This window comes from Indicator indicator, chromosome 17, assembly GCF_027791375.1.
Source record: "Indicator indicator isolate 239-I01 chromosome 17, UM_Iind_1.1, whole genome shotgun sequence".
In the NCBI taxonomy this organism is placed as follows: Eukaryota; Metazoa; Chordata; class Aves; order Piciformes; family Indicatoridae; genus Indicator; species Indicator indicator.
The window spans coordinates 14,586,056-14,603,903 of record NC_072026.1 but is presented as its reverse complement, the minus strand read 5'-3'; positions in this window follow the sequence as shown (position 1 = coordinate 14,603,903).

Below are 17,848 nucleotides of genomic sequence, written 5' to 3'. Positions count from 1 at the left end.
ATTTGCAGAAGGCAGAGTAGATTTCAGGAATGCATTTAAACATCCAAACACAGCTGTAGATGCACATGACCATGCACACATGAAAAGAAATAGATTAAATAATTAGAGAACCCTCCATTATACTTCACTCCTTACATAGTGCAGTTAGTTACTAAGCCTTTTGTATTTCAAGTACACATGGAAGTAATTTTTATCAGTCATAACAATGCTTTCCCATTGTTAATTCAGATTTGCTAAAATTAATTACAATTAAAAGTGTAGGTGTTTGGACAACACCAGGCACAAAGTTCCAAGCCAATACTTTGGTTATAAAAGCCAAAGATGACCAGAATGACACTGGAAATACCCTCCTGGTAGTGGCTCATTTAAAGAGCTAGACCTTCAGCCCTTGACAAGTACATCAAATGTTAACTGGCTCTTGGCAACAAAGAGTATTGATACAGAATCAGATGAGATTTTGTGCTGCATTTTATAAAGCCTGAAACTTTCACTCTTGCCAAACCGTTTTTGCATTTATTTATAGACATTTTAAAACATTATTTAAAACTGAGAACTGTCCTTTATCCAGGACTCACAGGGGGGATGTGAAGAACAATCATTCAAATTTTTGTCTTGTCTCCATTGTTGAAGTCTTGCCATAGACTTCCTCTGCTATGATCTGCCTGAAATCCTTCCTCAGGACAAGCACCTTAGAATTGTTTAGGCTGGAACAAACATTAACACACCACCACACCAAAGCCAACTGCCAAACCATGTTCCTCCACACCATACCTTCAAGGCTTTTCAGTCCCTCCAAGAATGGGGACTCAGCCACTGCCCTGGGCATCACATAAGGGGATGGGGAAATGTGTTCTAATTTGTAACCTTAATGTTTTCAACATTAAGTTTAGAAAAAAATACAGGAAGTCGACCTCATAGAAAGTAAGCCTGGAGAGAAGACACCAAAAGCTTGCTCGATTAAGCATTATTTTAATATATACCTAGAAACAAAACTTTGACTATTGCAGCAGTATTTTTCACTAGAAGCAAAACACAAAAGAAGACTGTAAGTGAAAGGCATTCAGCACTTTCTTTCAGATGCAATAATCATAAGGCAAATCTAAGTTATCCCAAATGATATGTTATGTCATTAACAGTCCACAAAATTGCTCCAGAATCAGGCCCTGAGTATTCTCTGCTCCTGACTGTATTCTTCACTGTTTCAGGTACCTGCAGTACATGGCTGGGCTCAGTGGTCCAAATCAATGGGAGGGAGCAGATGGTATCATAAAAGTAGCCACATAAAATATTCCAAATACAAATATTCCCTGATGTTAGCACACAAGTGAACTACATTTATTGGCCCTTAACAGGACAACCCCTAAACCCTCCCAAGACTGATTCACACTCCCTCTTGGATGATTTCAACAGAACTGAATTCTTTTACTACTTAATGCTTTCAATAAAGCTTCTTGCAGTTTACCAAAGGTTTGCACCCAAGTTAGCATGGTTCAGAGATGAGATCTATTTTCACTCATGAAAAAGCAAATGTATGCTGAGCTGTAGCAACTCTGATACCCTATTGATTAGCAAGCATCTGGGGAAAAACTAAAGAACTGTCACCTCACAAGGAAATGGCAGTATGGTTGGGAGGGGGAAGGTTCTCCTTACCTTCCCAACAGCCCAGTACCAAAGGCATCAAATATTTAACACCAGCAATGAGCATACCTTCAGCCAAGCGCTAAACCCACACAATAGTGTGCAAAACGTTTCAAACGTACACAGATACATATATGTGAGCATACACACGAGTCCCACATTTAAAAGCATGCATGGCTTATTACCATCAAACGAGGTGTAAAAAAGCACAGATCTTGGCTGGCTAAAGTTGAGAGCAACACTAAGTGCCCATAGACTCTGCCTGCCTTGAGGAATCAGTTCCTGCTGTAAAATAACAGACTTTAGCACATTCTGTAGAATGACATCACCCACAGTGGCCTGCCAAAAATGTTACTTTTTCATTTCTTCAACAAGAAGATTTCCTTTCACCACTCTTTTTATTATTTTTTTTCCCTTAGTTAGCCAATCCTTCAAAAATACAAAAGTTTTAAGTATTTCCAGGCCTATAGGCTAGCAGCTTTTAACACAAGCAAGTGACTATGCCTTTTAAAAACGTTGTGTGGAGATGTATCTTTTTGGCTGGCTCTTTTTAATAGATTTATATTTGCAACCATGCTGAGTTAAATAATACAAGTTGATGCAATTACCATACTGAAATGGCTTTCTCTTTTTGATTTATCACCATCCTACTGAAGAATGCTCCATTTTAGGTGAACAGTGAAAGTGATGCCATGCAGCAGAAGCACAGAGTTCTTAGAGAAATGCATAACTAAGGATGCTTCTAGGGATGTTTGTTAGACTGAATGGGTAAAGACCGCTAAGCTTGACTAGATGAAAGGAACTTGTGCAATCAAGTATGCAGAGAAGGAAGATAAGGGCAGCCCAAAGGAAGCCTGTACCATCAAGAAGGCGAGGATAGGAAGATAAACAAGTCAGTCAAGGCTGGTGTTGGGGCAAATTATGTAATTCATGCCAAACAAGCCAAGGACCACACACAAGGTGTTGGTTGCACATATTAATGAGTTTCAGGGAAATGAATTAGTAGGGTAATTTATTCCTGGAAAATTGCTGAATATGCATAGAATGCTGACATATATTGTCTTTAAGATGCTCCTTTGAGTATACACTTGCATGGAGCAATCCCCCTGTGTGCCTGGTTGTCAATAAAGGAATGCCTGCTCTCTATACTATCATTGGTCTTAGCAGGTCTATTTGTTGAGTGAGCTGTAGGTAACCCATTGGAAATTGCTGAGCATGAACAAAGTACATCAGTCAAACAACCAAGCTTTCATAATTTCAAGAAAGCAAGCTTACTGGATGACAATTACAAGTAATTAATTTCTCTCTTCCAAATGGTGTAAACAAACAAGAAGTCATCAAGTTAGTTGCAGAAATTACAGTGTTTTTTTTTCCACTGAAATAATCAAGATTAGCTCTTCACTTTCTCACTTCAGAAGAGGATTTTGCATCTTACCATTGTGGAAGCCACAGCTGAAATCTGCAGAAGTTTTTTCACTCACTTTCAGGTGTTACTACTTTCTCCATCAGTAAGTTTTATAAAGTCAACATCCAGTTCCTCACTGCAGAAATGGTGTATTCCATATTAGGTTTGAACCTAAATAAGATAATTTAGTATTAGCTAATGCTGGAAAAGAAATAACATGTTGCAAGATGTTTGAGCTGGGATTATAAATTAAGAGTTATATATGCAACTCCCCAATGTTATTTCTTTGGTTTTTTTAAGCTCCTCTTTTGAGGTTCTTGGTTTTAAGCAAATAAATAGAACTGCTAGTAAAATTCAGATTATTTTGAACAGGAGCTGAACTAGACATAGTGCTAAATTTGAAGCACTTTGTATAGTACAGGGATTAATCAACTTCAGAGAACAACCCAGTGTTATGAAGGGGAGAGATAAAATAGTTTTCATGCCTTTTTCTACTGTTCTAATCCCACTGTTTCGGTGTCTCAAACATCTTGTAAAGATAGAACTCTGGAGGAAACAATCTTCTTCAGTTATTTTTCTCACTGCTTCCACAACGATTTTTTTTTTTTTTAATGTAGACAGATTACATTAGGAGAAAAAGGTTAAACAGAAAACGAATGCAACTGGTTTGATTTGCTTGCAAAGTAGCTCATATCTAATGCTCTCCAGGAATGTAAGTTGTAAGGTTCATGGGGCAAAAAAAAGTATTTTTGAGGGTTACATTTAAATTTCTTTTTGTTACAAGAGTCTAGGCAATAGTAAATTCAGAACCTCAAATTTGTACCAAATTAATTTGTCATCTATGACCACTTTTAATTTGTGACCCTTGAGAAACTTTCACAGTTACTCCAGGACACAAGTAAATGAAGAAGGACAAGGTTTTAAGAGTCTAATTGCATGACTTGCAGCTCTTCCTTCTGCATGCCATCCAATTGTAATTACTTTAGTGATGCTTTCTATTATTGACTGCCTTCAGATGACTGATAAAAGGCTGGCACCATGAAAATGGCATTCTGTTTACTTGGGAGAAGAAGAAAAAAAAAAAAAACCACCCAAAACTAACAAAAGCAGCAATTCCATCATATTCAAATACACTGATCCCAGGATGGCTCAGTGGAGCGTTTTACCCAGGTACAAAATGCAACAACTCCAGGGAGAGGAGGATCTATTTAGATTAGGTATGCTTATATAATGGAATGTATTTTTAAATTACAGAAGGATAAACCCCCAACTCATGGGACTACTGCACAGAGAATGGGAGACTTAGTTCAGTTCTCTATGTGATATAATATTTAGCAGAATTACAGTTACTTTTGAAGTTAAGGCAATATCCTGGCAGTGATGGTGGCTTTATTGCAGATTGTAGTCCTCTCTCTTAAAAGAGCAACATGGCAAAGTAAGATTAAAGACAAATTTTATAAACCACCGTTTTGTGGTATTAACTGTAGGGGGGGGGAAATAAGGAACTTTTCCCTTCAATACTTGTCAAGGCTGCTCTAAGAACATCAGTGCTAAATGCTCAGGTTACACATAATCCTCCAGCTGTGAGGCGACAATTAGCACCAAAGTCTCTAGAAAAGCTTTCAGCTCTCAACAGGTGCCTCACTATTGTGTTCAGGTTTAAATCAAAATCTGGCAGAGTGAATGTTCCACATCCTGCCATCCCTCCCCTTGGAAACAACTCTTATTACAGCACCTACCAGAGCAGCTCCACTCTCACTTTCTCCAAAAAGACCAAACATTACTTTCACTCTTTTGTCCGAGTGCTTTCACCCCCCTCCATTATCTTTCTTATCTATCTGACAGAGATCTGCAGGTAGGAAGTGGAATTTATTAGTTGTGGATTATGAATCTACTACTTCTCTCCTGACTGGTGGAGACAGAAGTAAATCCTTTGACAGCCAAATAATTACACTGACAAAAATCAGAAAGTCTTTCCTTTTCTTGAGGCAGAAATGACAGTCCAGAGAAACCTCCAAAGTACATCAGTCTGTAACATGAATATTGTATCTGTCCTGAAGTGTGAATTATTAATCTGAAATTCTCTGTAATATCATCCAGCATTAAATTTCCTTTCCTATTAACTTAAAATTTTGTTCTGTTTTTTAAAATATCTTCACAAAGCAGGAAAGACAAAGTGCTTCTTACAAGTCTGACTTCAACAGTAAGTACAAACTCTGTCAGAACATGTCTCAGAAATCTTCGCCTTTTTCCAATGTAGAGGCATGCTCTATCCAGAAAGAATATTTATGAGGGAGCATTCCCTCCTTACTAGACTCTAGTCAACCTTTTCTGACCCAGTAACAAATATGTCTTGGCAAAATAAGCAATTTAGAGCTCTGTGATACTCAAGGGAGGCTGACTGCCTAGTGAATTAATCATTTAGAATGAAGAAGAAAATGGTTATGAGAGATATCAAAAGATGTAGTAAAACATGATGGCACTTAAAAGAATAAAAAAAAAAAAAAACTTGATGTTTGATCTGACTGGTTTCCATATGGAGACAAGATTGATAATACAACCCAGATACTGCCTTGGTGCAATTCAGTTTATAAAGTTAAGTTTCCATAACACAATGAGAAAACAGCAAGTAGATGAATCATGCACGATTTCCAGTTTTGCTTTCTGCTCTGAGTCTTGTGCCATCCTTTCGCCATTACTTTTCTGGACCATGCCCATGTATGCTCTTCCTGAAGTTGTAGCCATACACTAACTATCACAGCAGCCATTACCTCATGGACAAAACACAGAAATAGCTCCCAGTTATGCTGCAGTTTTCTGTCATTCCTTTAGGACATCTAAAAGAAATAAGTAATCTCTTGTATTGAAGCTGGTAGCTGAAATAATGTCAATCCTCAAAGACATGTCTGCTTGGAGCAAGGGGCAGCCTTGATAAAGCAGGCTTTGAGAAAAGGTGCAGAAGATAAACCAGTTAGAGTATTAAAAGAGAGGAGAAGGACAGAGAGGAAAATCCATGTCACTGACAGTTTCCCATGGACTGGAAGAAGCTTCTGTATTTCAACAAGTATATTCATATAACTGCAGTAAACCTTGTTCTCACAACTCTGTTTAGCAGAATAAAATACAGTTCTACTAAGTTTTACTAAGTAGCAGAATTAAACCTTTTTTTACTAAAAAATATCAAGACAAAATTCAAAGTCTCACATTTTTGCAGATCTAAACTGACTGAATCAAACAAAAGGGGCATGAATTCATAAATGCAAACAGTACATTCATTGCCTCCATGAAACTTGTATCACTTTCAAGATGAAACCTTAGAGTCTCATTCTGGAAAAAGGTAGATTGATCATGGACTTCATTTTTTTTCCTCTTTATTAACTTAAAGTTACTAAATTCACCAAAATTAATCTCCTCTGATAACTTCCTTAGGTTTCCATAGAACAGCAAATTGATACTGAAAAGAAAATCTTCATCCTAAACGTTCCAAATCCACTTTCCCAGAAAGAGGTTTAGAGAGTGACTTGACACAGTAGTGTCATCCCATGGTAGTGGGATGACACGAAGAGGTCGTCCTGCCTCCTTCCTTCATTAGGCAGGTAATCAGCAGAACACACACAAAGACAAAAAAACCCAGCAGTTTGATTCTCAGCCACCTGGGAGTTCATGTCAATTTCAAAGATTAGCGGACAACCTGAAATCCACCAGTATGTTACATGTTTTATCGGAAATTATTAATCTTTTTTTAGGGATTCACACAGGCTGTAGCAAATACCCTGTACAGGAAGATGAATTTCACACTGATAAATTATTTTATTGTCAGCAGCTTAGGATTCACTAGGAGCCTTGAGTGTCCAAGTGTCCTCATTTTCCAGTAATTCCAGTAAAAACACAGGTTGCTGACCCAGCCTATTGCAACCTAAACAAGATAGAAAATAGCAAGGGAACACTGAACAAGTATTGATCATAATACAAAGAAGCAATCTCAGGAAAACAAAGCCTATTGCTGTCATGCAAATGAAAGAAGAAAGTTAGATTTATTTTGGGGTGCATCTAAGGAGCTTCTCCAAAACATAAAGGAAGCAAAAGTGAAAACACAGAGAGGGGCAAAATAATAAAGAAAAGAAAAGGGAAATAAAGACACCATTTAAAAAGAAAAAAAGGAAGACATTAGGAAGCATCTCTATAGGGAAGAAAAGGGAGAAAGAAGAAAACGGGGTTTAAGGAGTGCTAGACTTTAGAGGTGCAATTCTGCCAGTTTACAGAACTTCAGCTGTTTTACTGAGGAGAAGTGATGGATGCAGCTCAGTGTGGGATAAACCTAAAGTCACAGAACATATGCTTTGAGTTTAATCCAACTGCAGAGCTCTGGCAAACATGCTGCATTTATAGAGGCAAATATATCAACTTTAATTTTTAAGCAGCTGTGCTGCCCTTTAATTTCTTCTCCCCTGAAGTGTACACTTGTACCCCTTTCACTTTCCTCTAAAAAGCAGATCACTTAGAACAATTCAACCTTTCTATCTGAAGCCAAGTAACAGCTCTTGCCCACTGGAATTTTCTTTGAGATGTACTGTTATTTTCCACTTGTACTGCCCATTTTCTCCTTAATCAAACACACACTGAAGTGTCTTCCTAGCAAAACCTAGCGGGAACCAAGACTTTCTAGTTCAGCTGGCAAGCTTCTCCCTAGGAATCCCAAATTATCCCAGCTCCAGAAGCCTCTCTTTCACAATTCAAGCTACTCCTTTCAGACCCACCAGCCCTCCTAGCTCTGCTGTAATACCTCCATGAATTTCAGCATTCACTCTGCTCAGCATATCAGAGCTGACTATCAGCAAAAGTAAAAGCCTACCACTAATCACACTTTTCCTTTAAGCCCTCAGCTGAGGGTTTTATTCACACACCTCAGGTCACTGCTCTGCAGTTCTCTCCATGAAGGCCAAACTGCCAGACCTCTTCAGAGTTCAGCAGGAGGCAATGTCTACACCTCTCCCCCCAAAACCCAATCAGGCCTTAGCACCAATTAAGCTTATTGACACCAGATTTTATACATTCCTTCACAGTGACAGCACACCCCTTCTTAAAGAGAACAAACCTTTTAATGTAGGAGCACAACACAAGGTCCCAGACGTCCCACAGCAGCCCAGTCCCTTTGAAAGCAAAGGGGAGAAAGGGATGTCGCAACAATGCTATAAAACAAAGGGGAAAGGCAGTAATTTTACACCTGCTGTTTTCTTGCCCTGGCAGCTGAGGCACAGGAGGGGCTGCATTGAGGGAAGGGGTGCAGGAGTGGGAACCTGGGTTTTAAGGTCACTGTGGGAATGAGAGGGGCATTTGCCTGAGGCAGCAAATTCGGGGGAGGATGAAGACAAATTCCCTCTCAACCCCTAGCTCCAGGCCCCTCTGGGTGCTCACTCCCAGCCCTGCCTGCTGTTGCAGGGAGTAGGGAGGAAGGGAAAAATCCTCTAGAGATGCGAGAGGCAAAGATGCCTGCCTCCTGTGCCTCAGGTCTCCATTCTACAGATGCCACTAGAGTACCTCATTATGGCAAAGCTCTTCTATAAGCTTGAACTGGCTTGGGGAAGTTCTGATCACAGAGGCTTTTCCCAGGGCCAGCCTCTCATGCAAATAATCACAGAATGCCAGGAGCTAGAAAGGGACTTCTGAGGTCATTTAGTCCAAACTCCCTGCTAATGCAGGTTTGCCTAGATCAGATTGCACAGGAACATGTACCTTTGCCCCTTGACTGGCCACCACTGAGAAGAGCCCAGCCCTATCCTCATGACCACCACCCTTTAAATATTTATATGCATTTGTAAGATCCTCTCTCAGCATGCTCTTCTCCAGGCTAAAGAGTCACAGGTCTCTCAGTCTCTCCTCATAAGAGAAATGCTCCAGTCCCCTCATGTCAGGCTGTCTCCAGTAGCTCCCTGTCTTTTTTGAACGTATGCATTTATGCTGTAGATCACAGAAACACACTGCTGTACACACACTGCAGGCACCTGTGAATCATACCAGCAGAAATCTACTAGCTGCAGGCTTGTTCTTTAGTTGGTTGGTTTGTTTTCACAACTGCTGAACCTACACAAATCTCACTGATATGAAGGGGTGCAGGAGCTCAGTGCCCCAGAACTCTGGAGCACACATAAAAGCCAGCCAGCTCCTCATCAGTTAAAAAGCAGATGTCCCCTGGTAGAGTCCCACAGGCTCATCAACACAAGTGATGCCTTTGGACTCATGCTGTGGAGACTGTCAGGAACGGTCTCTGTGCAGCACGCCAAACAGGCTTCCAGTATTCCTTCACAGAAACCTCCCTTTCAATCTTGTTTGTTCAGAAATGACTGCTGCCTGATGTTGCCAAGAAAACCCATTTCTCTGAAACACACAAGCTCTAATTGTTTATTAAGGTATTTTTTGGCATCTCTCAAGCTTTGTATTTTGTTTTCATTTATCAGGCTGAGCACTGGTTGGCTGTATACTGAACTAGACTATGACCCCTGATTCACTCTTCCACCAATTCTCTTCATATCTCTTAATTGTCTTGAAATAGCCAGTCTTCTGCAAGGTAATTAATGTTACTAGGAACTTAGACACTGGAAGTCCTAAAGTGATTAGATTTCTGGAGGGCTGAATGAACCAGTATCTACAAATGTAATGGTATGTAGTGGTCTGAGCACAGAACTTCAAACTGTTAACCACTGACTACAAAGCCTGGATCTACGTTGCTATTCCACCTCTGTCCTTCCTCCACAGTAAAAGGAGGATCTCTCTATTTGCCTAGCTCAAGTTAGTGGAGTAAATCTTGAATGTGACATAAGTGCCAACACTGTAATTAGCAGGAGAAACTGCCTCTGTTCATCTTGACATGTTCAACAACAGATGCTGATCATTCTAAAAAGACCAATCAAAATTAAAAAACATATTCTGGGAAGAATATTTGTAAAACAAATTATTCTAGATGGGATTTTTTTTTGACAGTGCCTGCTGTAGAAAGACTCAGGCCAGCTCATTTTGTTTTAAAAAAATCCTAAGTGGAAACCTTGTAAGATTTGGGGTGGGGAGGTGTTTGTGGTTTGGGTTTTTTTGTGGGTTTGGTTTTTTGTGTGTGTGTGGGTTTGTGGTCTCTTTTTTTTTTTTTCTGCTATAAAGTTAAAAAATCTGTTATAAACAAAGAGATAAAAAAATAGTATTCTTAGTGCTGGTAAATTAAGATATCATTTGTAATGCCCATGAGGGGGAAAACTTAGGATTTACTGCTTTTGGATCCAAAGTGCCATGGATCATTAAGAAGAGTCCCACAAAGCTGCCTGACCTCAGGCTTTGTGGAAAGCCCTGTCTCACAGCACAGTGAGGCTACAGCCTCATTTCTGTCTTGCACTAGTATCTTGAAAACAGATCCCACAGGGTTTTGGTCCATGGAGGGTGGAAAGATGGCTGCTATTTTAATCAGCTAATCTCTAGTTATTCTATAGTGAAACATTAATTCATGCAGAAGAGGTAAAAGGCAAAGAGAATTGCCAAAGCAAATCAGAATGCACGCTTCCTAGAAAATACAGGCAGATCACACATAGAAGTACAAGCCTGAAGCTCTTGCACAACTTCCAAGGTGAATTCCAACAGTCTTCTGAGGAAAATAGGCAATAGTCTATCATGTTCCAGGGACAAAAGTGAAATAATCAGAATTTGTCAGAGTTTGATGTCATGAGGATTTATTCTTTGTGTGCCAATGCAGTCTGTGAGACAAATATTCCGCAAAGGGGAAAATAAATATTCTTTAACATCCTATTCCAAGAGAAGTATCTTTTGAAACTCAGGCTTATTTCAGTCTTAATTAACTCAGTTAAAAATTAATTTTTAAAAAAGATAAATTGGGTATTTTATAAATACATATGTTGGAGCAAGGATAAAAGAATTTATTTTCTTGTTCTTCAGACTTTCAGTTTCAGCAATTGTACATGCCACAAGCGTCAGCCTCTCTTTCAAAGCTTAACAAGAACACATTTGAATCTTGTCCATCATTTGCCAAAAGATTAGATCCCTAAATCCCAGCATCACATACTGTAGCATTACTGATTCAGCATAAACCCCAAATTTTCCATCCATAAAGACATCAACACTTGGTTGATGCTTTGGCAGAGCTTTCTCGGTGTTAAATGGAGTGTTAAATGATGCATGAGCATAGTGTTATACAGAGACATGAAATTAAAATATTAAATGTTTTAGGGTCATCCCAGGAAAATAACAGCAAACATGACTGGAAATTGCAGACTGATTCCTTGAGAAATGATCAGCTCATTTTTAATCTTTTCATGAACATTATTAAAAGAGCTTTCTGCAGGGTTAGTCCACATGATTTGTAACACTGAGACCCTGTTATTGTTACTTCATGTTGCTACTGAAGAGTGGATGAGCAAGCCTGCAGGACCAAAACTTTTAAGACAACTGGTCTCTCAGCCACCCCTCTGGGTTTTATTGTGGTGATTTCTGACAACTGAAATTACCATGCCAACTGCTTGTGAAGGACAGAAAATATTTGTGATTTCAGGAAATAACTAATCACAAGAAGAATATTTTTAATTTTTTAACTTGACCACCTATGTCAAGAGTAGGTAAAAGTAGAGATAGTCAATTCAAATGTTGTTAATTTTTAGATAATATTCAACAATTCCATGCTTTTATTCCAGAAGTGGCAATAACACTTACTGGTTTAGAGAGCTAGTTAGTGTGCAGGTGATTCATGATACAGATACTGCTTCTGTCTTCAGATAGAATCACTAATAATAAGGTCCAGTTCTTCAGGATTCAAGCCCTCAGTGAAAAGGGAACATATATGTGTTACAATATAAATTTTCTGGTGGTGTATATGAAATCAATTCAGTGATCACAAAGCAGTTTCTGTTGAACAAGTCCTTGCTGTACACAACTATACTGTTGGCTCTGAATGTCCTTTTTGCTAACAGCTTTGGCAGAGCAAGTGAGGACTCACTGATAAGAAGTATCTCCAGAGGTGGTCCTCAGGTCAAAGTTGAGGAATGTTGGCTGGCTAGCACAGTGAGCATGTGCTGCTGCTGCTGCCTAGAGTATGTTTATCCGTTTCTTGCATGGGCACCTAATGCTCCGTGACATAATCAGGACTATGAGCACAGCTATGTACAAAAAGAACCATATATTCAATCAGTGACAACATCATCAAGATCTACCAAGAAATTAAAACATTTCTTAAACTCAGAAGAAGAAGTAGAATGGAAATAAATCCTCAGACAGGAATTTTTAATTACCAGATACTAGGAGAGAACATTTCCTTTGGGGAACTCTTTCTGAAACTCTCAACTGTTATATTTCTTGCACCTTTTATCCCCAGAATCAGTGCCAGCCTAGATGAACAAAGGCATTAATGTGCCACTACCAAAATACATATACCTGTAAGAAGCTTATACCTAGAGAACACCATTAAGTTTCTGTCAAAATTATTTGAGCAGCACAAAGGAAACGTGGTAATTAAGCATTTACAAAGCCCGTTTAATCCACAGAGATAGAACAAGCAAACCCAGGTTCCTTTTAATCAAAGGCAGGGCTATCCAGTGTGACCTGAGTACCATCAAAGCAGTAGAAGTCAAAGAGGTCAGAAGCAGAATCCATGTAGGGGAGCATCTCCCTCAGCAGTGACTATGTTTATGGTGTTCTGAGATTGCACAGGTTACAGCTGGGACTTCACTTGAAGATTGATGCACGAGGAATGAACAGCACCACCTTCAGACCCTAGGGAAATGAGCATCCTGGCCAACAGAAAACATTTTTCTTTCCACAGAATCCCAGCACAGTGAAGGTTGAAGAGACCTCTGAGGATCATCTAGTCCAACCCCCTTATTAAAGCAGGGTCACCCAGAACAGGTCACCCAGGATCAGAATCACAATGTCCAGGTGGGTTTGGAATCTCTCCAGAGAAGGAGGCTCCACAACCTCTCTGGGCAGCCTGCTCCAGGGATCCAGCACCCTCACAACAAAGTTAGTTTTCCTCATGTTCAGATGGAAGCTCCTCGATTCCAGTTTGTATCCATTTGCCCTTGTTCTGTCTTTGGGCACCACTGAAAAGAATCTGGCCCCATCCTCTTGCCCCTTGCCCTTTAGCTCCTGCTGAACGAAAAGAAGATCCCCTTTCAGTCTGCTCTTCCCCAGGCTAAACAGCCCCAGGTCTCTTGTCCTCTTCTCATAAGAGACAGATCACATCTGATGTTAAAACACTGACCAAAATATACATTACTGTATATTTTGGTCAATTTGTATGTCTTTTGGTTTAAATCGTCTGTAGAAAATCTAAACTGAAATCTTCATGATTTTTAAGTACTTGGTAATATTGCTTCTCTCTTCTTCTCCTTCACTGAGCAGAAACTAACACACCACTATGTCACTTAAGGTCAGGCTTATCTGAACAGTCTCAGAACTACTAATTCTTCTCTCTCCTAAATGTGAAATTCAACCCTGTTGAAACTGGCCTCTCTTTGCACAAAACAGGATGTGCGATGAGGACTGATAGCCCTGAAAGCACTGAGAGAACTCGGAAAAGGGTTGCTTTTTTAATGGTGCTAACAGTCTAAATATCATGACAGATTTTTAACAGACCAAATAGCCATGGGATATTACAAGATGAGGTAAATCAGGGCCATAAAATTTCAGAAATTTATATTTGTGTCAATGTTGTACTGATATACAGCCTTTATATAGAAACATATATATAATACAGTGTTTATGAGTTTATCAGGAACTAGTTATCTGCAACTTCATATACATGAGCTAAGTGTTTTCTTTGCTTAATATCCTTTGTGTACAGAAATAAGCAGCTGTCAGGTCCTCAGAAATTGCCACAAGAGGATAGTATTTAAGAAAAATATTCTCATCACGCAGATGTCAACATATGTCAAGGTCCAGCTATGCATCTAATTATTCTATATGTAATAGGCCATCAATCATTGCTTGTAGAATTTGATGGTAAAAATTCTGCTGAAACTGTTTGGTTATATCATATGTACCACTGGTATGAAAATGCAAAACAATCAACATATTCCTTGAATCACAGAATGGTTGGGGTTGGAAAGGACCTTTCAAGGTCATCTAGTCAATCCCCTTGCATCTTTAGTCTTGCTCACAGCCACAAACAACCTGACCTGGAATGGTTCCAGGGATGGGGTATCTACCACCTCAGGGGCAACCTGGGATAGGACATCACCACTCCCAGTGTAAAAAATGTCTTCCTTCTCTCTAATTTAAATCTCCTGTGTTTAGCTTAAACCATCACCCCTTGTCCTGTCACAACAGGCCCTGCTCAAAATTCTATCTTTCCCATCAGTCCCTTTAAGTTCTGAAAGGTCACCAGAAGGTCTCCCTGGACCCTTGTGTTCTCCAGGCTGAACAAGCCCAAATCCCCCAGCATGTCCTCATTGCAGGGGGGGTTCCAGCCCTATATTATACAGGCCTCAAGCTTATATGAATGAAAAGGCTGACAGAGCCTGGATTTATGATTTTCTCTGCCTGTTCCTATTAATTCTATTAAAAATAAACAAACACAAAGAGCCAACGTGACCTTTAAAAGGAGATAAACAGTATTTTTGACTCTTTAAACATGGGCTATTTGCCCTTCAGACAATTAGTAGTTAACCTTTGCACACCACCATGGTGGCTTATGATCAAATTGTGTAAATCCTTGCAATAAGTTTTCCACTGTTGATTTCTGCATTATGTGGATTTTCTATATCTGTACAGCACTAGTTTTCCTTCAGAGGGACAGTCTGTGCATCTCTTAGAGGCAATGCCTGCTGTCTCATTCAAAGTCAGACACCACAGACAAGCAAGGAGGTAATTGTTTTGGACAGAGGACACAAAGTGATGAATCTTTTCCCTGTCAAATGCTTACTTCACCTCTCACTTTATTCAGTTCTGAAAAACCATCTGGCCTACAGCTCAAGGGTGTTTTTGGTACATGTTGCCTAATTTTTGTTAGTCATGAAGAAAAGCTGAAACCAATGATGATGTGACTGTTCCAGGTGCCTGATATTACATCAGGCTAGACATTATCTGCAAAATACTTATTTTGGCTGAATGTGTTTTGGGGGTTTTTCAGGGTTTGTTTTTTGGTTTTGTTTTTTTTCCAGAGCAGGACTGGAAATTCTTCCATGCACATGTGCATTATTTTCTACTCAACTACATAGAGGGCTGTGAAATTAAAAAGAATGATGCTTAATAAACAAATAGAGAATCGCATATCAAGAAAACGTAATTGCCAAGTCTCTCGGTTTTTCCTTCATATGTCAAAATCACATAAGGAATTCCCTAATTCTGTACATAATATACATAGTCCTCAGTCTACATAAACTACTCACTGACATAATTGGATATTTTAAATAATGATAGGCACAAGCATGGTTCAAGGTAGGGAGGAACAAATGGATAATATTATGTCAAATACATCCACCCTTCAGAAAAAGCCTGCATTGAAGCTCTCAAGCACTCTAAACTATCTGGCTAAAGATGAGAAGCTTTCAGGAAAAGCAACACTTTGCTTTGATAGATAGTCTTGTCCCACAGATGTTGAGTTACATCACTACAAATAAACAAGCCCATTTCCCTGTCTGGGCATTCTTCTACCAAATAAAAAATGGGCTGCTTTGTCTCAGGTGAAATCCCCTCCAAAGTGATATGCCCAGAGAACAGTGTTTAGTTGGGTAATTTTACCCTCCAATTGTGCTGTTTAACATTCATGGTTGTACTGGTTTGGGGCCAGCCAGAACATCTCTTGCCCCGAAAGGGACAAAAGAATGACACACGCAAACGGATTGGAGAGTGATGGAAAGTTTAAATGGAAAAGCAATTGGTGAAGCTACAGAGAAGTACAAACTACAAAGCATAGTGGAAAAAGAACATCCTAAAGCATACAGAGTCCCTTTACATAGTATCCAGAGGTTTCCCAATCCTTCCATCCTCCCACCTGAGGGTCTACCCAACCCCTCAGGGCTCTTCCTTCCCCCCCCCCTCCCGCTGCTAGGCAAGTCTCAGGCTGGCCAGGTCTGAGACTGCCCCACCTCCATTCTCCTCCTGGCATTAGGCCTAGTCAGGCCTAAGAGGCCTGAGATGCTCTCTCTTATCGGGTAATGCCGGGGGGGTATCTCCCACGGGGCAGAGAGGGAAGAAAATGACTCTGCAGATGGCTTTATAGGGCGCAGGGTTTATGGGTAGAAATACGCCCGTTTCCTGTGTCCACCCCTATTGGGCGGGCACCCAGGACACCAGAGGTGTATCTCATGCAGCAGTGGCAGGGGGCACCCAGCCTAAACTGCCACAATGGTTCAGCTTAAGACAAAGGGAGATCCAAGACCATCCTGTTGCTATTGGACAGGCACTCACAGAAGGGCACTTCATCTAACCAGAGCACTACATCATGATTACCTCAGCCATCTCTCTAGTGGTGTGATGGATCAGGTCTGTCTTTCCTTTTTGGCTATACAGAGAACCTAGACAAACAGAAATCTGATTTTTTTTGACTGAAACTCAAGCTGAGTGTCTGATTCCTTTTTAAACAGGCTGCTGGGACTAGGAAAAGCAATCCTCTGGGGGGAGGGAATTAAAAGGTATCACGAGGAATGACATTCAAAGTGCCATGGACCTTTCAGTTTGCATATAAAAATCTCTTGGCCTCTTCTTTTTTTGAAATATTTCATATGTCTATATGTTTTTGTTGCACATTTCCATTAAATTCTCAGTCAATGCTCTGGCCCCTAGGGTTGTATAGAAGTTGAAAAGTCCTTTTTGGTTTTTGTGCTCCTTCAGAACAATCAACTAAATGATTAAATTATGCCCAAGCCCACACATTTTTGTATGCCAATAGTTTTTGATGTCAAACTGTCACAATACATACACTGTTTTTATAGCATTATCTTTATATAACTATCCCTTAGGTTCTAAATCATTAATTAAATTCTTAGTACTATTAAACACCTTTATTGAAGGCAACTTTCAAAGGACTAGGCAGTGAGGGTATAGTGTTTCACTGTGAAATTTGGGACTGGGAAGCCATGACAGACACTGTTACATAGTAAATTTTTACCCTAAATGGCAAACCAGGACAGAAAAAAAGAAATCCTCTCTCTATTTTATTTCATCTTCTTTTCTTCCTTATTTTTCATAATAAAACCCAGGCTATTTCAATTTCTCACAAATGTTGCTGGATTTGTACTACACCACCATTAAAGAGATACTTTCCAAACACTGTGTGAAAGGAGCCCCAAATCTGGACAACTAAATCCTAAACAAAGAATAAATAACTAAAACTAAATTATATGTAGCAAAAAGTACTATTATAAAATTTACAGATTTACAGCAACAGTTTGTGATGAAAGTTTTCCAAGTTGATATTGCCTCAAAGCCCTGCTATGGTGCTGAGGAACTTTACAACTCTTCTATTGTTCTCAAACACAGTACAGGTCAAAGAAGAAGCATAACAAATCAATTAATGTCCTACCTGCCTCCTTCACTAATTAGAGACTTGGTGTCATTCTGCTCTTGATATTTGAAACTGATCATAAGGTGAAGATTAAAGTAGCAGCTCTCAAACTTTTCCAGAGGGTTTCCTTTTTAAGCCTTACCTTCACTGACAAGTATGGATTCAGTTGAGGTGAAAGAGCATTAGGAAATTTTTCTATCTCTGCTGCTTTTATTTATTTTGATTCACCCTTATAAAGACAACCTGTATAAACACTTCTACAAAGTAAACTCCTCATTTCCTCCAATTCCAGTTCTAAAAATATCCATATGATC